Here is a 25,970-nt window from a genome sequence, read left to right as displayed (position 1 = left end):
GCATGAGGCAAGATATGTGAAAGCGGGTGGGGAGATTCCTTCCGGGTAAATTACTCTGGGGCAAATGGAAGGGAGTGGGCTGTGGATGACAAAGGCATAAGGCTGAAGCAGGCGGTTGGAGTGAAGTAGGCCTGGATGCCCTGGAGGTACCAGCAGCTCCCTTACCACAGGGGAGGGCAGTGCACCTACCCTCGCCCTGCTTTAGGGAAGCCTGGGAGAGCCTCCCCAGGATGAAGACTGAGCATCACAAGTGACAGAATAGGCGAATCTGGGACAAGCTGCGGTTTTCTCACCAGCTGAACTGCACTGATCCCAGCCCCCACTTGCAGGTTAGTCTCGAAGCACATACCTCCTCCCTCCCCAGGGAGCACCAGCCGGCCAGGCAACTTGAGGCAAGACTCAGCCGAAAACCACCCCGGTTTAGCCTGGTTTTTGGTTGCAACTAAGCATCTCCCCAGCCTGCGGTGGAAGGGCAGAGTGCTCCGACTGGCGCTCAGAGCCCATTGGGGCCCTTGCTTTGCGTTCCTAGCAGAACTCTCAGCAGGGAGAGTCTGACTCACATCTGCACAGGGGGTCAGCACTGCTTTGAGAACGGGCCACTCCTGGGCCTTAGGGAAGGAGTGTCTCAGGAACACACTGTGCTTTCCAAACCCTGCATTTTTTACGTTGCATCCATTGCCGAGTGGTCTAGCCCATGGTCCGGAGAGAAGGGGGGGCTATCGCAGTTGGTAGTTCAGCCAAGGTGACATGGGGTGTGTGTGTGAGAGAGAGAGAGAGAAAACTCGGCCTGACTGGGAGGAATGGGATCCCCCACATGGGGTGGAAGTAGGAATGCTCATTCAGTGCACCCTGAAGTGAAACCATAGGCCACAAGGTAGCAGGCTGTTCTGAAGTCCAGATACAGAAGTCTTCGTCTCGCTGGAAGTTGCAACGAGCCAAGCAGGAGTTAGTGTGTAGACCCTAGACAGACAAATAGATCTAGGCTTGGAAGGGTTATGGAAATGCTAGTAAACGTCAATTTCACAGTACATGGAAAAATATTTCCATTGTTAAAAATTGAAATTTACAGACAGGCAACTTAAGAAAAACGCTGCAGGAGAAGTTACTAGAGTTGGATTTAGGGATATTTACTTTGTTCATTTTGACAAGTGCTGTTGATAATTTGGGTTTTAATGGTTGTAAAGCTTTCACCTTTTGAGTCTCAACCTCTCCTGTCATTACATAATTGTCTGACACGCACACCACCGGGCGTCACTTATCAATAAAAATTTTCACAATTGTATAATTAGAAAAAAAATGCTTACAAATAAATATTGACATTTAAAAAAAAACAAAAAAACCCACCACATCTAATTTGGCCCAGCCTGACTGTATTCCAGGGAACTTGGGAACTCCCCCAGGGTCAGCAGCTTGTGGTTTTTCCATAGGAAGTCAAAATGAGGCCAGCACCCCACAGAAAGGTGAAGAACTCCCCCCTTTGGTGAACAACAATGGCCTAGGAAGAGCCCAACTGCCTTTGGTAGTGGCATTACGGGGGGGAAGAGCAGAGGCTGCATAGACACACCAGAGAGCCCACCATGTGGAGTCAGCAGCTTCCCCTTAGATCTAGGGTCCCAGGTGGCCATTTTAAGTGGTTTGTCCAGGGCTGCATGGAAGGAAGGATGGAAAAGGGTCGTGTCAGCCCACCATCCCCACTGGATCGGCTGTGTCCACACAGAAAGCACCAGCTAGCCACGCTCTGCCCAGTGCTACGCTCCCAGAAGACCTGGCTTCGACAGCAGTGCTTTGGGTATGAAACACTCAAGCTCCCTGGAGCACTAGGGTCAAGTTCTGGGATGTTCTGTTCTCAATGGTAGCAGATGACAGAACGAGGAGTAATGGTCTCAAGCTGCAGTGGGGGAGGTTTAGATTGGATATTAGGAAAAACTTTTTCACTAGGAGGGTGGTGAAACACTGGAATGCGTTACCTAGGGAGGTGGTAGAATCTCCTTCCTTAGAGGTTTTTAAGGTCAGGCTTGACAAAGCCCTGGCTGGGATGATTTAACTGGGAATTGGTCCTGCTTTGAGCAGGGGGTTGGACTAGATGACCTTCTGGGGTCCCTTCCAACCCTGATATTCTATGATTCTATGTCTCTTGCTTGGTGGCAAAGACTTCTGCTCCTGGTGAGAGACCGTGGAGGTACTGGCTGGCCTCTGGGGAACAGAGTTAAACGCTCAGCTTTCAACAGATGCACGGGGAAGGGAGCCTTTGGGAAAGCGAGGGTGATACAATTGGCTTGAACCCTAGACTAGGGGAATGCTCGCTGTCCTTTGACTAAAGCCATTGGGTCCAGAGCCAAAGTCACTTAAGTGCCTAACTCCCAAGCACATGGATTAATCTGGCCCTCGGTGCCAATGGCAAGGATTTGTTTCTGCAGAATCAGCCCGGCAGTTTACAGCGTCCCCTTGGATCCTTGACGTCCACACCAAAGACCCACAATCTCAGCCATTCGAGCCTCATCTGAAAAGCCCACACCCTGCATAAACCACCATCTACCTACCTCAGACAGGGTGCGACCTGCTGGGGGGGTTCAAACCTCTGACTGCAAAGTCCGGGCAGCTCAAAGCAGATACCAGGAATCTCCTCATGGAGGCATATTCCTGTGAGGCTGCTGTGACAGAAGGCACTAGACCCGGTCCGTTTCAGCAGCAGGACCATAGGGTGGTTCTTGAGAAGGGACTCGCCATGTCTCTCAGTTTATTACTTGTACTGCGGACTCACCTGGGCCCCAGCTGAAAGTCAGGGCTAGACACAGGCACTCGGACAATTTTATATGGCTTTTTTTGGGGGGTGGGGGGGGGGGGGGGGGAGGGGAGGAAGGTTGGGAAGAGAATAGACTCAGCAGTGGCTTCCCATCCACCAACCAGGAGATCGTTAAACCCAATCATCATCCCCGCTCATTATCCTTAAGACCAGCCTCCTCAAAAGCCTGGCCAATTGGGCCTAGAAACTTGTCCTAAAGAGCACATTTTGGATTCCTTATAGGCAGAAAGTCCCCTCCCAGAAGTCATGTAGTGTCAGCTGAGGGGAGACTGATTGTCCTTTCCAAGCAGCTCTGAATAGCAGGGGTAGGCCAAGAGAATCATTTTGCAGAATGGAGTGAAGTCAAGTGTTTGGTATTTCCAGATGCTCATTTAAAAAAAAAAAAAAAAAAAAAAAAAAAACACACACACACCAAACCCCACACGCCAACTCTATAGACTGGGGAAAGGCTGAACTATTTCATCCAAGTCAGACATTAGGACAGTGGCAGGGGAGGGGGGGAAAATTAACAGAACTAAATGTGTTGTCCTCAAGTATGGATGGAAATTTGCAGCCCATGCCCAAGGGTGGTGGGGAGAGAACCAGACGGCTGGCCACCTGGGCTGATTTAAACCAGGGTGCCTGCAGGGCAGAAGAGCGAACAATGAAAACGCTGTCCTCTTAGAAAGCGGCATGAGGTGCCATTGATTTGGGGTGGGAGGGCAGAGGTACGGAAGTCACTAAACGAGACTGGATTATCCGAGTTCAAAGAGAAAGGTGCAGCACGCCGAGCGCTCGGAGATGCACACTGGGGCCAGGGAGCAAGCGCTGACCTCAGGCTGCCCACTCCGAGGCAGTTGGCTTTAGAAATCCCAGGTCATAGGGTTGATGTTTTATTTTTTAAGAAAGGCCCCAGAGCATCTGACTGGCTGAGATTATTCCCTAGGTAAGAACCGTGCTATGTTTTCCCAGCCTGGTGCTCAGTAGAAAGGGGATCAGATGTCTTTAGGGGCTTTATGATGGCTCCCTCTCACTCGGTTTGCACAGCCCCAGCACTCCTCCGCAACCCGACGACAACTAGACGGCGTACAGAGCCCCATGGCTCATGAGTAGGTCCTAGGCTAAATCAGTGTGTGGGGTACCAATGGAAGGGATTCACCCCGAGCTCATCCCTCAGCTGTCACCACCCCAACCCCACCTGCAGGGAGAGGGGCTCTCCCAGGGAGAGCTGCAACCCGCCCGCCACATTTCCTGGCTTCTTGTAACTGAGCTTTGGGTCCCAGAGTCACCGGGAAGCATTTGAGTCAGGCAGGCAGAGGCCAAGACAAGGCAGCTTTTCTGTTGCGAGGGGTTGTTTGCTTAGCACTCAGGCTACCAGAGCTCACGGAGGGTTATACAAAGGGCGGGGGGGATTTTTAAAACCGCTTCATTGCCTGCTCCCAGGCCCCGCTTTCTCCTCCCTGAAATCCTGGTGGATTAGATCCTATTTAGGATCCTAGATCCTAAGTCCTGGTCCTAGATTTTGCAATTGTTTTCTGAGTCAAAGTTAAAACAAAAAAATAAAAAACGACATCTGGGACCTGGAGAAGACTTTAAGCAAGCTGGCCTGTTTCCCTCCCCCACACACTCACTCTGCACAGCTAAGTGGCTCCCAGGGCCCATCCTCCCTGGCTCATTGATACCCCCACACATACACACTCCCTCCACTCCTGCCCCACATGGCTAACCAGCTCCTGGGACCCATTCTCTCAGGCTAACTGTTCCACCCCCACAAGGTTCACCGATTCCCATGGCCCAGGCTCCCCTCCCTCTCAGCCCCCCACCACTCTGCTTGGCTAAGCAGCTCCTGTGCTCACGCTGGTCTTTATCCTCACACAGACAGATGCCACAGTGCTGGCTCTAGCAAGAGCCCCAAAATACAACAGGCCAGGTCCCTGGAGTTGGCTGGTAGAGCCCAGACCCCAAAGAACTCCAAGCCAGGTGTGCAAATCCCTCCCACCCCCCAGCCCAAATCCACAAAACAGAGCAATCCGCCCCCGCAAAGGGCATCCCAGGACTCCCATGGACTTCAGTGGGTCAGGATTCCCCGCACACTGCTTAATTCAAACCCAGCTCCACAAGGCAATCCCTCGGTCGCAGCCACAGCCCTCACGCAGCTGCTGTGGGCCTGGCTCCGACGTAGTTAATGAGGACCGAAAGGTCATTTCCGCAGAGGAAATCCAGGGGTCCATAAAAGCCGGGTTTGGCCAACAGGCAGTTCTCACAGGCTGTGATGCTCGAAAGGGAATATTCAAAAGCCCAGCGAGAACAATCGCATTGCCTGCAGGCAAGAGACAGCACAAGAGGCGGGCGCAGGGCCAAAGCAAACGATACATAGTTGAGGCAGAGGACAGTCATTCAAGCATCCTATCAGAATCACAGCCCAGAGAGGCTACCTACAGGGACAGGATGGGCACTGTGGGGTAACCTGAACTACACAGATGAAGAATGGGGGAAGATTAGCACACACAGAGCCACCTCCAGCAGACGGAAACGAGCAGCACCCTCTGCCGCACCAAAGATCACTTGAGACAATTGCCCATCCAAAGGAACGTTAGACACGTTCTCCTCCTGACCCAATGCCGGCACAGAACAAAGAAGAATCTCTGGAGAGGGACGGAGCTAGGGAATGGGAGTCAGGACCCCTTGGTTCCACTCCCAGCTCTGCCACAGACTGGGTATGCAACCTCACTTCCCTGCCCCATACCTCAGTTTCCCCATCCGTAAAAATCATGATAGCGACGCTTGACCTCTCTCACCTAGGGCTGCAGGAGCTGGTGTTCGCAAAGTTGAGAGAATCTCTAATGACAGGTGTTCTAGAACCTCGTTACGTTAGTGTTCTCCAAGCTGTGGTCAATGGCATTAGGGAAACACCAAAAAAAGAAAAAAACCACCCCACATTTCTGTCGGTTTACATGCACAAATCAGAAGCACCCACTTCCTGCTCTAGATGCCTCTGACACATCATGAAGATCAAACTGAACACGGCAGTACACAGAGCCAAAGTAACGGACCTGGCCTGGTCTCAGATCCTCCCACCCAAACGCTGGAGAACACATATACAATGTGGCTGCATGGTCCAAAAGTCAGCAGATCGGGGTTCATTCAGACCAAAAGTGGATGGGTGAAATGGGCCCCTCCCTTTTATTTAGAGGTGGGACCCACCTCAAGTGCCTCCGATGATCTCAGCTGTAGCAGTATGGCATGCGAGACCTGTCTAAATGACAGGCCAAACCATGCCAGGCTTTCTAGGTCGAACCCAGAAGCCTGAACTCCACCCAGGAGCTGAGAAGCAGCAAGTGCAGATCACAGAGCAGAGAGGCCAAGTCCTCACAGTCAGAAGCCCCACCTAACAATCCAGCCACAGCATTCGGCACCCCTCTTCGATGAAAGCTGTAGCCCCAGCACAGAGCGCGTTGCGGCAAAGCAAACCAGAGATGGCCATGGCACATGGTGGCGACGTCCCCACCTGCAACGCAGGCTTGGCCAACTGGCTGCCAGGAGGCAATGAGGGTTTGAAGCATCAGGATTGCAGGACAAGTCCAGACTGCAATTACTGTTCCACTGAAGCCTTCCGGACCAGCTTGATGAAAATCCTCTACACCCCCACCCTACGTCAACGGGGCCCAAAAAGTAAGAGCTGTCCAGTCAGCGAGAGGCCAAAAAGACACAGAACCAGAATCCTCCTCTGGCAGCCCCCTGGTCTTACCCAAAGATGCTTTTCACCTTCAACGATGGTCCCAACACATTTTCATCAGATTCAGCCTGGGTCCTCTCTCTGCCCAGGCACCAAGGACCTAGAGACAAGCGCCACATTGTTTTTAATAGGCCTAATAAAATGGCAGCTCCCCCTCCCAGCCATCACCACTTGCTCTGAAATGCATTACGGTATAGAAAACAGCAGGGTTCTCTTTTTCCAGGGGAAAGAGAAAAACCTGCTTGTATTCTGCTCCACTTTAACTTCTTTGTTCATTACTGGGCAACAACCTTGGGAAGAGAGCTCTTGTTAGGGACAGCATTTCAGGCTCAAGGCATGCAAAATTAGGGCCTGAATTTAAGTGGCAAGAGAAGGCAGCTTTAGTGACAAAGAAAACAAAAATCCACTATCCTTCTCTCCGAGGTGTCATTAGGAAGGATTAAAGGAAACCTGAGGAGCCCTCTTCTCCAAATGCAGAAAGGACGATTTGTTACAAGAGCCTGTTAAACCTTACAGAGAGGTATGTCAAATCTGTTGTGACCAAACCAAAAAATAAGACTTTAGATTTATATTCTGACTCCAATGGCGGTTTCCAGAAAAAAAAAAAATTACTGGGGTAAAATAAGTATTCCAACGCATCAGATTTACTCAGGAGCCTAGAAAGTAAGATTTTTCGGAAGTGACTTGGGCTTGTCTACACCTCCCCGCAGTTCTGACCCCCAGGGGGTGTCAATCGAAGCACGTCCCAGCACGCCGCGGTCTATAGAGCACAGCATGCTAGCGTGTGCTGCAGTTAACACCCCCGCAGCCCAAACTGCAGGGCTGGTCCGTGTAGGCAAGCCATGAGTCCCCGTGTCCAACAGGAATAATGAAAGCATGGGGCTACCAGACACATGTCAAGCAGAGCAACTCACTGGATTTTCATATAAGTCAGTTTTAGGTGCCCAAAGTTACATTTCCAGATATGGATGGGCCTGGAGTGTCTAAAAGCGGTGACCATTCTAGTCAGTAACTTTTAGCTGTCAAAACTTAGAGAGAAACCAATGCAGAATACATCAAGAGGAAAAAAAAAACAAAAAACATGTGCTATCACTGATCCACAAAAAAAGTCATTGGGCTCAATGCAGGAATCATTGGGTGAGGGTCTCTGGCCTGGACTATGCAGGATGTCAGATCAGCTGATTTCAGTGGTCTCTTCTGACTTGAAGCTAGGACTATGAAGTGATGACAGACCCAGTCCGCTGCCATTGTCTGTTTCAGTAATAGAACCAGGCTACTGGAAAAGCTGCACCAAAAGAAATCAAGGTTAAAAGTAGGAGGGATTTGGCTGGCCAGCTCGGCATAGCATAGACTGCTACCCAGCACCCTAGTATGAGTACACCTTCTGTGTAAGGTCAATAGAGCTGAAATATTTCCAATCCCAGCACCGAAGTCTAGTTAGATGGAGATATTGCCATCCCCACAGCTGCTCCTCCCCATTCACAGTATGGGATGGAGACAAATGGACGTGAAAAGGATGTTCAGCCCTTCAACAGCTGCAAGTGTTGGGCAAGAAAGGCATCTTCTGTTCATCAGGAGAGATTCTTGGTGTGCTGGCAGGCACTGGCTGAAAGAGGATAGAGAACCTTTCGTTTCTAAAGGATTTGGTTTTGGTGGAAGGCGAACGACTGGCAACCTCAGATACTGAGCAGCCTTTTTGGTATCTGCAGAACAGGTATTGCACCAGCTGCTGGTAGATGTGCAAGGGCCAGATCACAACTGGTCACACTAAGCAAAGAATGGCATTGCAAGAAACAGCTGGTTGGCATGTCTTCCGCTTGCAGTGCCTGCGTGTTGCTTTGCCACCACAATTGCCATCCCGAGTGTTTGGCTCCTGCTGGTTGTAGACATTGGCTGTGATGTCTGGCTCCACTGGGCTACAGTTTCTTCCATAGGAAAGAAAGCCACAACACGCGGCACTGCACCATGGGAAGTTACCCCAACGCCCCTGCTCTTAGCAGCAGCACGAGCACCGTGGGATAGCTGCAGCGATATAATCAGGGTCATAAAACATGCAGAAAAATAGTTAAGCTACAAACACTGGAACAGCAAGCCCATTGCAAGGACATCCAATGAATGCAACAAACCAGGTTATGCAATCAAGTCCCCTGCAATGGAATTAGTAGAATTCCACTTAGACTGGAATTTTCAGAAGGAATTAGCACCTATATCTGGTGCCAGATTTTCAGAGGAGCTCCGCACATTGGGTTTTCTTTTGAAAATCTAGCCCATTGTAAGTGCCACAAGAGGAGGAGCGGAGCCCTTTTGAAGAACTGGACCTTACTGAGACACCCGCTATCTAGCACCTTTGTTGAGGGTCTCAGCCAAAAGGCTCAGAGTGGAGTGGACTACAGAGAATGGCCTTTCCTCCCACCCACCCCACTTCAAAAGCAAAAACAAACCACACACCCACCCACCCCTGAAAGTCTATCAAAGTTAGCGGTAACTATGCTTAGCCAGCCATCCTGCCTGCCTACTGTTGCACGTAGGCAGAGACATCTTGATTTATAGCTTGCCCCTCAGTTTCACCCACCATATCATGATATTTATTATATGTTCATATGTCTACAAGCACACACACACTTTTATTTGAGCAAGATTAGTACACACGCTACGCTGGTTTGTCAGATCACTGCTCGCTGGCACAAAGTCCATATTTGTTTCCCCTGCAGGGGTGAAAATAAAGGGGGTTTTGTATTTTCTCCCTCTTCTCTTTGCGGGTCTGAGTGAGTTTATTTGACACTCCAGTGCTCTTTGTGAGCTGAGTGCCCCACAATAAATGCTGCCCTTAAGAGTTACTTGGTTAGACAGAGGGACCCTCTTCAGAGGAGAATGGGGGGCTTGTTGAGATGAGGCAGGAGGGAGGGTGGGGGAGGCCCACTGAAGAGAGTCTATGCAGCCCTCATAGAAGGGTCTCTGTCCTGGACTCACAATAGAGCAAAATTCTTAAAGACACCGGGGGCTGAAAGGAAGGAACGAACATTTTCCTCCCTTTAAAAAGGAGTTTTAAGGAACAATTGAAGAAGCAATAAAAAAAAAGAAAAGTCTTTACTTTCCCAGACATTTTTGGAAGTAGGGAAAACATTCCTCCCCCTTCCACAGTATGACTCTTTGCTGGAAAAAGTTCCCCCCTTTTTACACATATTTTCACCTCTTACTGCCACAAATCAGGGCCCTAGAAGTCCCCCTCTTTTTGGGGGGGGGAGGGGAGGGGAGGGGAGAAGGGGCCTAGCACAGAGATAATGGAGAAATAATCCCCTCTTCCAGTTGAAACCAGGCCAAACATTAGCCTATGGTTCAACTCTACCAATGGCTCCTCTAAAAAGCCCAATTCACAGAGTGGAGCAGGGGGAAGAGACTGCAAAGCCCCCCGTGAGCAGTTTTCCATGGGAGACCCAAAAAAAAAAAAAAAAAAAATCAAAACCCAAAGTAAACCACAGACAGCTACCAGAGTCACTAACACTGCTTCGTCTCCTGCTCCCAGCGCAGAGCAGCAGCTTGGCTTGCCTGCCACAGGCACCCATTTTGACGGCCGAAAGGTGGGAAGCTGCAGAGAAGGGGACATTCCAGGACAGGGGTGAATGGGAGCGAGACCCACCTGTCCACGATCATTAAATTCATCCGCAGACACAAGGACGATGGTTGGGTTGTGTTTATTGAACACAAGAGAAGGGGGAGAGCACGCAATTCTTCCTCCACCCTTATAAAAGTCAGCATGCAGGCCAAAAAAACCACAGCTACCAATGAACCTCCACTTGCAAGGTCGGAAACCCAGACTTCAGCCAACGTACCTACAACATCCCCTGCTATTCCAGTCCTTCCCCTCCACAGCTTTGCCGGTTAAACCTACATCAACCCCCTAACATTCTAGTCCTGGGACCAGGACCACCCAGGAGAGGGGAGGGGCAGTTTGCTCCAGGCCACCCATTTGAGAGGGCTCCCAAAATGAAGGAGGGGCAGCAGGGCCAAATCTGAGTGAGAGGCATTGCGGCCATCAATAGTGCAGGGAGCAACTCGTCCACCCCAGCCAGGCCCAGATCCCACTGGCACCATGCCACGTGGTATGGACGTTTGTAATGTGAACAAGTGGGATTTGAATGAAAATACTGGACTGCTTTCCGTTTGTGACCTAAATCAGGATTTCAAAGCCAAGTCCCAGGAGGTGAATGGCTGAAATCCAGAGCCTTTGCATTTCTAGAAGTACACATGCCACTGTTCCACACTTGGGGTACAGAAAAAGCGACTGGATATTACACACTGGACCCATAACAAAGTCCTCCCCCCAACACTTCATTTCTTTCCCATCCTTAGCTCCCCTTCTCAAAAGCTGACTTCTGGACCATCTCAGCACATCATTGCCCATTCACTTGGTCAAAAACAGGGTCCTCTGCAACCAACGTCAGTCTGAATTTGCATCTAGAGCTGAACTCTGTGGTTTGGCCTCCTATTAGTCTGGTTTGTTTCCATTTTGTTTTTAAGCCCTTAATATTTAAAAAAAAAAAAATACCCCACACAGTTCAAAGCCACTTGCCGGGAGTTGCGTGACCTCAGCTCATGTTGCCCACATAACATGTCTGTCAAAGACATGAGTCATAGCCAAGCCCCACCCTGGCAGGATTTTTTTTCCCCCCTTCCATGTTAACTTCGGTTGCTGCTTTGCTGTGTTTGGGGCATTTGATACAATGGAAAACCACATCCTTGAGGGCTGCAAATCCACTCCCCACACCCAAACCAAATGCTGCTCATCATATATGTGGCACTAAGAATACAACTCTTTAGGACGTTGGCCAGCTAAGCTGTCTAGTTTCTTGCTTGTTCTCTTTTGTGCTGGCAAGCGGTCAGGACTGTTCGTCAAGACTAAGCCTTCAAAAGAAAGAAGCACACCAAAATTCCAAGTGGCAGTGAACAAGGAAGTCTACTGATTGCTCCATGCAGAACCCACCCAAACAAGCGTCTGATCTCACTCCTCTTCCTCCTTCATGGTCATAAAACAGACTTTTCCACAGGACAACTCCCTCAGATTCAGAGCACCTTGGAAACAAAAGGGATCCTTCCCTTTGACCAGGTTCCAAACCAAAACATCTGGCCATCAGCTGCAGAACTGATCAGAAAAAGGCCGAGATGGGAGAGCAGACAGTTCTGGTTATTCTCAGACATCCAGAAGGTACTCTTATTTTTCATACACAGTTACATTCAAGGTGGGTGTTTGGCCACAGTTTTCATACATCATTAATCAAACTGCCTATTAGGCCCCTCTGATGTCACAGAAGATGCAATCCAAAAGCAGCACAAGTCAGGCCCTGAAATTCTTGAGGATATTTAAGTGTTAGGTTGGAGGGGGCGAGTGTTCCTGAGCCATCTCTGGGCGGCCATGAGCTATGCAGACTCAATGAACCCAGGTCCACAACACTTGCAAGGGCCTGAGGTGATGATCACAGTCTCACTAAGCCCAAACTAAACCCAAGTTTACTCTAATTAAAGGTGGGATCATCTTTCTTATCCCTGAGAGTTGCTATAGATCCTATTATGCCCATTATACAGATGGGGCAACTGAAGCAATGGAAGTGAATGGCTTGATTTACTGCAGGTGCTCAGCATATCTAAAAAGGTCCAGGCCCTTACGACTTGCCCGTGGTCACGCAGGTCAGCAGCAGAGCCTGGAACAGAGCACTGAAGTAATCCCGTTTTTATCTACATGTCATACTGCTTCGCTATGCACAGCTCCCCAGCATTCATCTAGCATCATTCATCAAAAAGATGGTCAACCACGTTTGGCTGGAGTGCAAGCACTTTGCACTCTGTATGGAGATCTGGATTAGATATTATTGGTCCTAGTCTTTACTGCCTGGGCCAACACATAGATTGATACTGCCTTCAAAAACCAGAGTGTTTTCAAGTCTTTTCACAGTGACTGGTGTGGCCCAGTCAAAAAAAGGAAAAAAAAAGGGGGGGGGAGGGGGAAGGGTCTCATTTAATCATTCTACACAGCTGAGAATGATTTTGCCTGGGACCAGAAGAGGAAAGAGGAAGAGAGAATTAACCAAACTCATATTTTAACACAGAGAAGAGAGCAGCTAAAACAAAGAACTGGTGTGACATATCCACAAGACAATTTGTTTCCAAGAGATTTAAGAACGAAGATACTTCTCCAATTTGTCCACTACCGAAAAGACAGATTGCATATGAGAACTTCAAGTATCTTAAGGAGGGGGAGTAAGATAAAATGAGCCATTGAGTCCAGAGCCAAATGTAATGCCCAATGGTTAGAAGTACAGGACTGGGAATCAGGGGTTTTAGTTCTGGGTCTGACACGGACTCTAACTGATCACCACAACTGACGCTGGGAAGGAACTTTCCTCCAGGTCACACTTGCAGAGACCCTGAGGGGTTTTTAGCCTCTCTGCAGCATGGGGCATGGATCACTTGCTGGTTTGAACTAAAGTAGAGTGTGGATTGTTTGTAACTTGAAGTCTTTAAATCAAGATCTGAGGACTTCAGTAACTCAGCCAGAGGCTATGGGCCCATTACAGGAGTAGGTGGGTGAGTGAGGTTATGCAGCCTATGATGTGCAGAAAGGTCAGACTAGATAATCATGATAGTCCCTTCTGGTCTTAAAGTCGACCAACTCCCATTTCTCGAGGCTCCCGGGCCATGCTGATAAAGTAGGAGATGGGGCCATGTTGAACACTGAATCTGTCTTCTGGGACAAGTAAAGCAACTTGCTGTAAACCCTAATCCTGCATTAAGAGCTTTCATCAGAAAGGAATGGTATTTATTAAGGAGTTATAGGAGGTAATAAAACAGAATGTTTTCATACAGGGTTGACACTAACATGGGGGACTGTGTGTTAGCATTTGGCCCTTCGTTTTTAAATACATCTTTCTGCTGAAATAAGCCGTTTTAAACAAGGCTCACCTTTGTAGTGCAGTTCTAGCTTTTGGGTTGGCCTTGGTAACTGGCAAGACATTAGACTTTTCTCTGTCTCTTTGTTGCTTTTCTTTTCTGCTCAAAGTTTAAACAAATACTCAAGCTGCATTGTCCATCTGGCATTATCCCCCTATTGCCTGGTGGATAAAAAGGGGAGTGGGGGGAAAAAAAAAAAAAGGAAGAGAAGGAGATGAGCCTCAAGTCAAGAAGTTTAACAGCCCAAAATTCAAGAGCATTCCAATCCATTCTAGAGAGAGGACCCCCTCCACCATCTAGAAAATGCTGGTTCCAGCTACTGCCACAGGTCAGAACCAATCACTCTTTTTAATAATACACATGAGGAATGAGAAGTGGTGCTGCTAGATTAGTTATTTTTCTGATCCAATTAATCAAAAGGGAACGGAAATTCGCTTTTCCTGATGTAGGCTGCATTTCAGAGTATGGCAAGAGTACGTGATCCACCATTTTGTTGCTTGAAGGATATCAGAAGAAAATGCACCCCCAAAAGAGCATTAACTTCTCAGGTGGGAGCCTTTGAGATACATCTGGCATCAGTGATTCGCCAGCTTTGGGTAGTAGGGGGAGAAGTTCCATTTCATGACCCAGGACATCTCCAGTTTTATTTGCATTGCAGTAGTGCCTGCATGTCCCATCTGAAACCAGGGCCCCATTGTGCTGGGTGCTGTACGTGCACATAGTAAGAAACAATCCCTGCCCTGACATCTACAACAGGCAAGCCAGACAAAGGATGATCATCTCCCTTTAGCAGATGGGGAGCCGACTCAGAGACAGAAAGAGATTTGCTCTAGGTCACGCAGAGAGGCACAAGCAGATCCAGGAACTGATCTCCTGAGCCCCAAATGAATGATGTAACCATATGACCCCCTGCCATTTAAACCACTACTGATACTCAGCTCAGTGGCACCATAGGCTTGGGGCAGGACTGTAGCCGTGCAGGACTGACAGGTCAGCTGTCTTGTTAGTCTTCGCTTAATGGCTGAGATTTGAGAATTGCTTTGCCCATCCCTTCAGTCCGAGTTTCTGAAGGGGGGGACAAGTACTCAAGTGATGGAGCAAGTTAATCCAGTAAAAAACCTAACCAATCAGCTGATAATCAATACCTGAAACCATAGCTCCTGTCCCACCTCACTGCAGGAACTCTCACATTTATTCTTGGGTTCTTAACCTCACTGGTTAAGACTTAGCACATAAATAGCCCGATTTCATTTTCAGTTTACCTGGGCTGTGTCTTTACTAGGAAACTTCCCAGCTGTTCACCCCCACCAATGGAAGTGGCAGCTCAGACAGGACTCCAGAGCAGGAGTAAGTGGGTTTCATTGCAACCGTATCATCTATGTCCCATCAGCACTGCAGCCCCTGCTATTGCTAACACCAGTGGGGAACCATGGCAAGGACATTCGCTAGTGTAGACAAGCCCTAGTGCCCCAGTCACTGTTACAGGGACCACAAGAAACCCGACAAGATTTCATTTTTAAAAATTGAAGGTTGGTCCATGACTAGTCTGGAGAACGGCACTCACAGTGGGGTAGGTCAGGCTTCTGCACCCCAGCTCCCCCAGCTTGTAAGATGGGGATCGCTCCCCTCCCCCAGCTCAAAAGGGGCAATTGTAAGGACTAATCAAGGCGCAATGTCGATTCCCCCTAGAATCTCTTGGGAGATTGCTTGGGCCAGTGGTGCTCGATGTGGAGATGCAATGCTGCTGTATCGCAGCAGTGAGAGGGCCGGGGTGCACAGGAGCATCACGTGTCCCATGCAAGCTGCAGAGCCCAGCTTCATGGAGGTCCTCCTGCTGATGCTCCATAGACAAGCAGGGAGACGGTGAGTGACCCAGATTAGGCTGTGGGGTGGCCAGAGCTGTATGCACAGTACAGACCCATTGGGTGAAACCTTCCCTAAAAAGGCAGAAAGAGGAGGAAGAAACAGCAGGTCCCATTTGCTCCTCTCCCACACACCTGCTGTGACCCAGCTTATTGGTGGCCGCTGCTGCAGGCCAGGCAGGGCAAAGTAGTAAAATCCCCAGCATGTTTCTCCCTGTTGGAGGATTCTACAAGAGGTTTCCAGTGTGCAAAGAGAACAGACTCCCCCTTGAAAGCTTTGCCACTGAGAACACAAGATGACAGCGCTTATTCCCCCTACTCAAAGAAAGCCATGGGTATAATTCCACCAACCCAACTGCTACCTGCCCTAAGTCTTGTGAGGTATAAGGAAGGTATCCTGTTGAAAAGGACAGTGGGGCGTAGATCTCCTCCCTCTACCCCCCATCAGCACATATACACCAAGAGAGACAGCAGTTAATACAACTGCCAAAGCATCTCTAGTCAGTGAACTTTGCATTTCTGTGTCCATTTCACAATCTGCCCATTGTCCAGGACTCACTTCACCCACCACTGAAACGCAGCCACCTTGAGGTCGGAACATGGCCGCAGTTTAAACAGTACACCGCAGGTGGGGAGTACCTCATGCTGTCATCATGACAAGGGAAGTTTGAGGTTGGCAGAATGTTAGGACTTGGGATACACAAGGGGCATCAACAGAAGCCTGTCTGGAGCCACGTGGTTTTATTTCCTGTATTTATTTGAGCGAGAGCGAGAAGCAAAATTAGTCAGTTTTTCAGCTATGCTGTTATGTGGCCTACAAGCAAGTAACATGCAAAGTACTGTAACAACATTTTACATCCTACAGCACCTTCCATGCAAGGATCTCAGATGTACTCTGCAAACACTGGACCAAAATTAGTCATTAGTAGAACAGTGTTCAAGGTAGTGTTGAATTAACCCCAGGGGCGAATAGGACTAATTAAGCTTGTGAAATAAATGTCCTCCACCCATTTTTACAAGTAAGAACCACCAATGCATTGAGAGATTAATTGAGACATTGACTGAGGGCACAGAACAAGTCAGCAAGAAACCAAAGGAGTCCTGAGTCCCAGTCCCCTGCTTTAACCACTAAGCCAGAATCTCTCCCTTCATAGTCTCCATTTCCCTAGGATATCTTCCTCCCAAAGGCCTTACATTACTGCACGCCAAGCTTTCCCTTCCTGCCAGCTCTGGTGCCCCCACGGCCACTGTCTGGTAACAAAAAGAAAGACTGCTCGCTTCTCTTGCTGAGACATTTTAATAGGGGCACTGTCTCACATCCCAAGCCCTTAGGAGGGACATATGCCACACAGTGAAAAGCAACCATACTAATGTGTGGGAAATAAAAGTGCCTCTTGTTTACTTCGAAGTAACCTCAAATCTTTCTTTTCCAAGCTAGCGTCACTTACTCTCCACAGAAAGCAGCAGCTAGCACTTTGGAAGAGATGGTGTTGGCCTCAGTGATATGTCCAAAGGAGCAGACAGCACTAACTTGCTTGTATGTTATTGGTTGCAGGTCTAGACTGGTGTGGTCTTCTTGTTGTAGGAAGCAAAAATAAGGGAGTCATTCATATTTTTCCAAAATTCTCACAGAAGTACTCTTGTGCATCAGAGATACTTGCATAATCAGTCTCAATCAAGTGTTCCTCTGCATCCGAGTGAGCAAGGAGTCTCACGTCAGCCAGCCATACATCAAACACTGCTCAGGTCCTGTGCAAGACCTCACTGCTAGGAGAAATTAAACACACACAGAACCAGCGCCAGCTCGAGGCAGGAAACAAAACTCATCTAGGTTACTGTCGATCCATATTTTTTCCCGGGGGGGGGGGGGGGGGAGAGGGGGTGACGACGACAGCAGCAGGGAATCCATCCACACCTATAAGGTCAAGTGTCACAAAGAAAAGCAGTATTTTCACTCCTTGACTGCCCTTCCTACCACTCTTAGCATGGCATGACAAGTCACACCCCTGTAGTATTTTATATACTGGACCTTCGATTCTATTCACACTACCGGTGAAGTGCGTTTGACCCATTCCAAGAAGCTAAAAATTTCTTTTAAAGCATATGTAACACAGACATTTCTCAGGAGGATAAAATACGCAAGTTCCAAAGAAAATCAAATATGTCCTATATAGAAAGAAATAGTCCTCCCTTTCTCTTTTTTCCATTTTAAGTCTCTCCTAGCTGCGAGCTGTGTTTATACCAACTCCCCCTATGCCCTCCCTTTTTAAAACGTCCAGTATCACTGTCAAGCTCAAAATACTTCAAATACTGTTCAAGTATTCATTGAAATGGGCTTTAAGTGACAGGTTAAAACCATTTCCAATGAGTGGTACACAAGTCTGTGTTGTGGAGACTGCGATCAAATAAAAACAGGGTCCTGTTACAAATATAGGGGAGGATCAGATTGCAAAAAACAAAAGGTGTCAGGTCACTTAAACTACCTTTGCCTCTGGTGGATGATAAGAAGGTGAATCATTTGAAAGCATTCCAAGTTTAGATCAGCTGAGCGTTCGGAGTTCCTTGCCTACCCTGGCTGCAGGGTGCCTGAAAACGTATCCCAGTGGGAAAAACAAAAAAAGTCACCCGAAAGGACGTAGGGGCAAAATGGAAACAAAGACTTATTATATAGGGGAGAAGCCTAAAGCAACCATTAGACCGGTTTATAGTGCCCTGAAAGTTAAGGGCCTGGTGTTAAATTACAGGCCAGGGTTACTCTGTGCCTCCAGCGACAGATCTTAAAAAGACACAAGATAAAATTAAAACACCTTGCTGAAAAGACGAAAAGGCAGCGCTTTCTGTAAGGACGAACCATTTTATCTGCTTTTTCCAGAGACCTGGTCGCACCAAAGTACTTGTGATCAGACACCGACCCAGAGAGTGCACTGCCCTTTCGGGCTTGAAAACGCTGCCCACTGCACTTCCACGGCACGTGTTGGAGAAGACCAGGACAACACACACAAACCGAGGCGCATTCATGTGTACCGGATCACTCTGTGTTACTCAGGAAAATGGATCATTACCCCATAGATTCTACCCAAACCCCCTCCCCCCCCCCCCCCAAAAAAACCAAACACATATTCCCCCTGCATGAAATTTGGTTATTTCTCTTTAATTCCTTTCCTAAAACCAGCTGATCATTTTCTCCATTTTGGCGTTTCCAGACAACACTTTAACCCCCTGTTACATTACAGCCTTAACCTGAAGACTTATTTAACCCCCCCTGGCTCCATGCTCTGGGAGGTTACTCAGTTTCATGGATCTGCTGCTATTCCTCAGAAGCCTGACCCAGCTGCTGCGGAGGGGAGGCGCTATTTCCTCACCAATCTCGCCAGCAAAGTAACGGATCTGGGAAAAGAGGGACTAGAGAGACAAGTGCAACAGACACCTTTATAGGTCGAGTCGCCTTTCTCTCCATGGAGCACAGTAGCAGGTTATGGTGCCCATATAAACTGCCCACTTATTTATCTGCTCTGGACGGGAATAAAGGTTGCCCGTATCACAGTTTAAAAAAAAAAAGAGGGCGGGGGGGTTGTTTTTCCAAATGCATTAAAATCGAAATTTAGGGTTAAAAGATGGGGTGGGGGGGGTGGAGAAAGATGATCAGTGTGGACAGAATCTGATTCTAGGCAACGCCAGTGCGCCCCCCCGGTCACCATTTCCACCAGGTCGCTCCTAAAAGCGTCTCCCCGAAGCGACTGGGGTCGCCAGGACGGCCACTTACCTTCAGGTCACCAAGCAGGACGGGGATGGAGCCAGATGAACGGGTGCGCGTATATCCCCCCACGCGGGGACCCAAGAATACATCACCCAAAACGGATCGGGGGCGAGGGAGGGAGGAAGGGAGGTCATTCCACGCGGGACCGGGTCCTCCAGCGGGACTCCCCGGGCAGCATGAAACACCCCCGCCCTGCTTGGGGCGCCCCCCCAAACAACAACGAGACGCCCCGGCTTTGCAGCGGCTCCGCCAAGCCCCCCCCACCACGCGTGGCCGGCTCCCAGCCCAGGCAAAGGCGCAGCGAGGGCTCCCCACCCCGCACGGGAGCTCCGGGTCCGGGCGCAGCTCGCCGGGCGCCCGCTCCGCTCCGCTCCGCTCCCTCCCGCCGCTGCTGCGCCCCTGCCGCCAATGCCCCGTCCTGCGCCTGCCATGCCGCCCTTATATACGCCCCAGCTGCGGGCGGCAGCCGGGCAGGCTCGGTGGGGAGCGCACAGCACCCTGGGAGTTGTAGTCCGCCCCCCCCCCCCCTTTGCGGGCAGCTGGGCAGAGCTGGAGCCGGGCGGGGGGGAGGCAGGAGAGGTTCGTGCCGGCTGGGGGGGGGGCCGGCGGAGTGCGGAGCCCAAGGCGTCAGGGGCTGCCCGGCCTCGGAAATGGGAAATCTCAGGGAAGGATCAAAGCACCTTAGAGGGGGGTGAACACCTGGCGAAAGTCCCGCAGCGCCCAGCTCGGGTACTTTAAAAATACCTCTGGGCTTCTTTTTATGGGCCAGCGTGTTTTTTCAGCCAGGCCCGTGCACTGGCTTCATAGGGCGCTTTTCCCTGCAGGCACCAGGGCTAGAAATTTACCTTGAGAGAACAGGAGGACTTGGGGCACCTTGGAGACGAACGCATTTATTTGAGCATAAGCTTTCCTGGGCTACAGCTCCCTTCATGGGCTGCATCAAATAAATGTGTTCCTCTCTAAGGTGCCACAGCTCCTCCTTTTCTTTTTGCAAATACAGACTAATATGGCTGCTACTCTGAAACCAAATATTCACATGGCTCCAGAAGCTGAGGCTCCAGGAAAGACACCACTTATCATGAAACATGCAATAAATCAGGTGGCTGGACAATAATGCAAGTTCCCAGGGAGAGGAGTATGCACAGAATTAATTCCCTGTACCCACTGAGTAAATGAGTTAATTAGGAGTTTTAGGGGTGAAACTGATTAACTCTCTCAGGTATTAATCAATAATTAAACTAATCATTAAGACATGTATTAACTGAACTAGCAGTCAGCTACATTATTGACCTGTGTGTTAATCTAGACCCAATGCCTGGAAGCATTTACACACAGGAGTAGTCCACTCAAAGTCAATGGAACTACTCCCACTATAAAGTAAGAGGCGCATGTGTAAGTCTTTGCAGGATATTTGAGGCCTGAGTGATGCATTAATTTAATTATATATTTCTGTGGATTCCTTCTAATATCACAGTTTTTGCTAAGGTACAGGAAAATACATGGGTTAAGACATGGGTGCAGGGCAAATGGTAATGCTTAAATGAAGTGCATATATTTAGAATGCAAGATATTCCTTCCCCATAATGAGATCCCAGGATTTGTGTGGATCTGTGATTTGAGAGGACAGGACCTCCCCACACACAACACACCTATTCAGGACAAATTCCTTTCTCTCCCCCACGGTAACGGAACTTTTGGCTCCACAAGGCATTTTCTAGCCTCCTATGTGATTCTTTTCCCCATTGCTTAATTTGTGCAAGGGCTGAGCCCCGGCTCCTCTGGGCCTGGCAGTTCCTAGGCCTGGCACCTCTGGGCCTGGCAGTTCAGAGCCCCGGCACCTCTGGGCTTGAGGTGTCAGTTATGAATGTAAAAAAACTGCTTGAACCCCAGCACCTCTTTCATTACAAATTAAGCACAGCTTTTTCCCCATACAAAGGTAGTCTGTAGCCACGCAGCCCATTTGGTACCCACTGACGTCGACAGCTTGGGTCCAGGATTATATAAAGCCGGCAGAGGGACTCTAGGCTGGGTGGGTAGTTCAGGTTAGATACCAAACTCCATGTAAACTGCAAAATTTTCTTAGGGGCCAATTTGAAGAGCAGGGCTGGGCTCCGGGGAGATCTGAGGGAGGAATCTTCCACATCTGGCCAGCTGCTCAACAGCCACTGCTGCTTGTGTGCATAGGGTACCCCCTCTGCTATGGGGAGAGGATGGGAGGGTAGGCATAGCAGCAGTTGCTCAGCTGCAGCTTGCCTAGGTCCTGACCTCTGCATGATAGCAGGCATCCACCAGAAAGCACACACCAGCTGGCAGCCATCTTCTCCAAATCCTGCTACTCCCTTGCTGGGTGGCACAGGGTTCACCTGGCAGGGGATTCTCCAGCTATGTAAAGGCAGGACTTATCCCCTAATGCAACCAAGCAGGCTGCCTCAATGAAATGGCAAGAAGAGTCCAGTGACAAGCCTGCAAGGGGCGCCGGGCGAGGGGAGGGCAGGTTTTCAGGACCCAACGCTGCTGTGGAAATGCTTCCTTCCCCTGAATTGCTTTGAGAGCAGATGAATTTATTTAAGAAACCACAGCTGAAACACTGCACAAATTGCATTGCAGTGCTTGCATTGGCTGAGTTTTGAAGGAGAGAGTGGGTCATTTTTATGGTACATTAAAGGAAAAACAAAAACTTACTACGTTTCATCCTTTGGGTGGAAATTAGAGTCTACTTGAAGTGAGGGAGTAAGGATCAGTGGTTAAAGCATATAACTGGTAGTCAGGAGCAGAAGGGTTCTAGTTCTTGGCTCTGCCACAAACTTCCAGTAGGAACTTGGGCAAGTCAGTTATCCTCTTTGTGCCTCAGTTTCCTCCTCTAGCACAATGGGAATAATGGTATTCAGCTCCATGTTTTGCTATGCTCCTGCACACAGACCCACGGGGAATGCTCATGTGAGTAAAGTGGAGAGGTACATAAGTCATCACAGAATCAGGACCTCACAGTGCAAAGTATTTTGTGTTTATCAAAATTCTATAGCTCATTAACAAACCAGTATTATAAAAGCCCTCACTCAAAGGGGAAAGCTAAGGGCCTTGTATTACTTTGCTCAAGCCCTAAAAGATGGGGGCTTTTTCCCTCCCCTTCGGTTTCTTGCAGCTCTGTCCAGTTGTGAATTTCACTCTGCAGCAGCTGGCTCTAGCATGAATAGTGTGACTAGATACTTGCTTCGCTGGGTCTCTGGGGGCTGAATCACCAGCCAGTGAATAAGCTGCTTGTTCCTCTTACTTCATGTTTTGAGCCCTACTTGGCACCAGGTTCTCTTTTTTGTAGGAATCTTTTAACATTCCTTGTATGTAAGAAGTGACACCTTCCAAAACATGGACTGGAAGTGATGGGGGTTTCAACCAGCAAACCACGCGCGTGTGCAGGAAATTTTAGGAGCAGCTGTTTAGCTGGGAAAGTAATAGCAACAGCTCCAGCTGTGACCGATGATAATTGGGAATTTAGAACACTTCGAGAGAGTGTGACAAGCTTAGAACGCTGCTTGCAGTCGCTCACTTGCTAAGTGTAATTAACTTTTTTCCACACTTGCAGTTCAAGCTATAGACTTGTATCAGATCCTATGAGCAGACAGTGGGTGTGGAACTGGCTCAGCTACTCGGTGGCAAAGCATAACAGCCTTTTGTTGCGCATGTGCTGACTGACAACGTGCAGAATAGCAGAAAGCGCCACGATTAAATGTGCACACAGTTACATGGGGGCAGGGTCTGTCTTCTGTGGTGTGTTTGTACAGTACCTAACACAGTGGAGCTCCTAGAAGCAACAATATTACAAATAAATAATAATTAATATGAGCACTGCCCTCCTGTATTCCCACAGCAAGTGCAGCTGGAGAAATCATTCTTCACTTGCTCTCCTAGAGCAGTGGTAAAACAGAACAGGGGAACATTTGCCCAGAAGTGCTGCTTTTCAGTAGCAGACAAATAATGATGATACAATACCTCACTCTCCATTGCACATTTCATCAGTGGATCTTAAAGCACCTCACAAAGGAAGCAAGCACCGTTATACTTATTTTACAGCAGGGGAAACTGAGACACAGAGGCAAAGGCCTGGATCCACAAAGGGACTTGCATAGACTCTAAGGACGGAAAGGACCACTGTGATCATCTAGTCGGACCTCCTGCATAACGCAGGCCAGAGAACTGCCCCAAAATAATTCCTAGAGCAGATCTTTTACATCAAAACTTGACTTAAAAATTGCCAGTGATGGAGAATCCACCATAACCCTTGGTAAATTGTTCCAATAGCCCTCACCCTCAAAAATGTGCACTTTATTTCCAGTCTGAATTTGGCTAGCTTCACCTTCCAGGCATTGGAGCCTGGTATACCCTTCTCAGCTAGGTTGAAGTGCCCATTATCAAATATTTGTTCCCCATATAGGTACTTAAACATATAGACTGAAGCAAGTCACACACACACCCCTTCTCTCTGTTAAGCTAAACAGACTGAGCTCCTTGAGTCTATCTTTTATAATCTTTTAATCATTCTCGTGGCTCTTCTCTGAACCCGCTCTGATTTATCAACATCCTTCCTGAATGGCAGACACCAGAACTGGACTCAGGATTCCAGCACCGGCTGCACCCGTGCCAAATACAGAGGTAGAATAGCCTCTCTGCTCCCTCTCGATATTCCCCTGTTTATGTATTCAAGGATCACAGTAGCCCTTTTGGCCACAGTAACAACACACTGGGAGCTCACATTCAGCTAATTATCCCTCATGACTCCCAAAGCTTTTTCAGAGTCTCCACTTCCCAGGAGAGTCCCCCATCATTAGGGATTGTAAGGCCGAGTGTTGCAATGCCTAACTCTTATGGACCTTGGAAAATCACTGGCACTCACAAAGCCTGGGGTAGCGTCTAGATTCCCTATATAATGAACGGGAACCCACAGACACCTGAGAATGGGATCCAAAAAAGCCAGCATGCTGCAGGGGAGGGAGGCTGCCTGAACAAACCAATGGAAGATGGACACGAGAGGGGTAGGGCCTAAACCTTGCCCCTCTCACAGATTTAGGTGCCTAGATGTGGGCTGCAGCAAAGTGCCTACCTGTGCTTGCCACCCTCTGCCACGAATCCTCTCCTGGAGTCAGGGACAAAGGCCATTCCTGCAAGAACGGCCACACACCATGGTTTGGTGAGGAGGAGCAGGGAAGGGGCGTCCTTTCTACCTTTCAGTTCAGCTGCGAAGGTACTTCCCAGGGAGGGATATGAGACCCCACTTCAATTTCCCACCCACCCCTCCACCTGACGAGAAGGGATTTGAACAGGGGTTTCCTGCCTCTCAAGTGAGTGCCCTCATCTCTGGGCTACAGAGTCACTCTCACTCTCTGTGGCCCAATTAATACTTAATTATTGACACACAAGGGAACCCCTTCAAGAAGGGCGGCTGAGAGGGACCGACGTCAGACGTTCCCAGAGTCCAGCAGTTGCGGTTGTGCTGACCCATTTCTCGGAGTTATGTCTCCACTGCAGACCACACAGCGGCACAGGTCTACCGTGTATCTGCTCTACGCCGGTGGGAGAGCATCTCTTGCGGGCATAGTGCTGTCCACATCAGCATTTTTGTCAGTGAAACTTATGTCGGTCAGGGGTGTGTGTTTTTTTCACACCCCTGACCGACAAAAGTCCTAGTGTACACACAGACTTAGGCACAATTTTTCGAAAGCTTGTCGGTTTGACATCCTCCATTGCCATCTGATTTATTGCCCTTTTTTTGGCTTGGTTATGGAGTTCCCCAAGGCTCCCAGCATAATTTTCACATTAATTCAAATCTTCTATAGCCCAGGAGACTCTACAGACAAGTGGAGCACTGGTACAACTATGACATCAGAGAGCGCCGAGGAAGCAAAACCTGGTTCATCAATTCCCCCTCCCCCCCCCCAGACTTTTTAAAATCCTCTCTTTTCATTAAGAAAAGGAGTACTTGTGGCACCTTAGAGACTAACCAATTTATTTGGTTCTCTTTTCATTAGCACCTATTGAACCAACACAGTGGGAAGAAAAAGCTCTCTGCTAAAAGTGCAGCATCCCACCACTGCAAACCAGGGCTGAGATATACCCAGTCCACTCCGAGCTCTCCAAAAAGAGCTGATGTCCTGATATTTCTCAGGGCTGGTCTACACACAGTTTTTGTTCTGCTTTCACTTTAATTCGGCTTAGAAACAGATGAAGCGGCACGAACGCCCTAGCATGGATGAAGTACTATAGGTATCAGGAAGCGTCTAGTGCCAGAGGGCATAAGCTATACGGAAACGAGCACTAAAATCTGGGTTGGGAATTTTTGACGGCATCTGAAAATGTCGATTTGTCAAAACAAACTTTTTGCAGGACTGCATTGTGACAAACCATTTATTGGACTGAATTAGAGAGAGACCGAACCCTACCTATGCTAGAATAGCCAACAGCTAAATGATTATGGATCTCACCTGGAACGTACCTGATTCGGATCAGGATCTTGAACCTGCCAGGTGACTGCCCTAACCAATGTTCTATTCTGGAGTCTCTCTCTCTTTCAAAAAATTAGAGAGAAAGGTGGGTCTCAGTTTCATCCTGATGCAGAATGGGGACAATTTTAAGATTTCTACCGCAGGAAAGGAAAACCATTTCCTGCTCATCCCTAGCAAGTGCCTTTACACTAGTACAGCTGCATCGAGAAGTGGGGCTGGAACTGTTTTACTAGATAAGTTTCTAAACCCAGATAGCGACAGAAGTACAAAACCTGTGTTTACAGCAGGCCTAAGGAAACACACAAGTAATTTTTTTCTCCCCCCAAAATAAATACAAATCTTTTGGGGTCTTTTTTCATCCATCATAAAGTAGCAAATAAAGAAGACTGGGTGCAAG

The 25,970-nt window shown here is 48.7% G+C and overlaps 1 protein-coding gene and 1 long non-coding RNA gene across 9 annotated transcripts in view; both read right to left on the bottom strand.

The window, feature by feature from the left end:
* SLC39A11 (solute carrier family 39 member 11) overlaps positions 1-25,970 on the bottom strand; it is a 404,617-nt gene that overhangs the window by 90,087 nt on the left and 288,560 nt on the right. The gene's annotated exons all lie outside the window — the stretch shown is intronic.
* LOC140898374 (uncharacterized) lies at positions 6,538-19,474 on the bottom strand. Its single transcript, XR_012154972.2, has 3 exons — positions 19,086-19,474; positions 13,473-13,621; positions 6,538-6,618 (listed from the first exon to the last, which is right to left on the bottom strand). It is a non-coding gene; the product is annotated as an uncharacterized LOC140898374 (long non-coding RNA).

Source organism: Lepidochelys kempii, chromosome 14 (genome assembly GCF_965140285.1).
Source record: "Lepidochelys kempii isolate rLepKem1 chromosome 14, rLepKem1.hap1, whole genome shotgun sequence".
Taxonomy (NCBI): Eukaryota; Metazoa; Chordata; order Testudines; family Cheloniidae; genus Lepidochelys; species Lepidochelys kempii.
The sequence above is the reverse complement of the archived record's forward strand: the minus strand, read 5'-3'. Positions and strand labels throughout refer to the sequence as shown.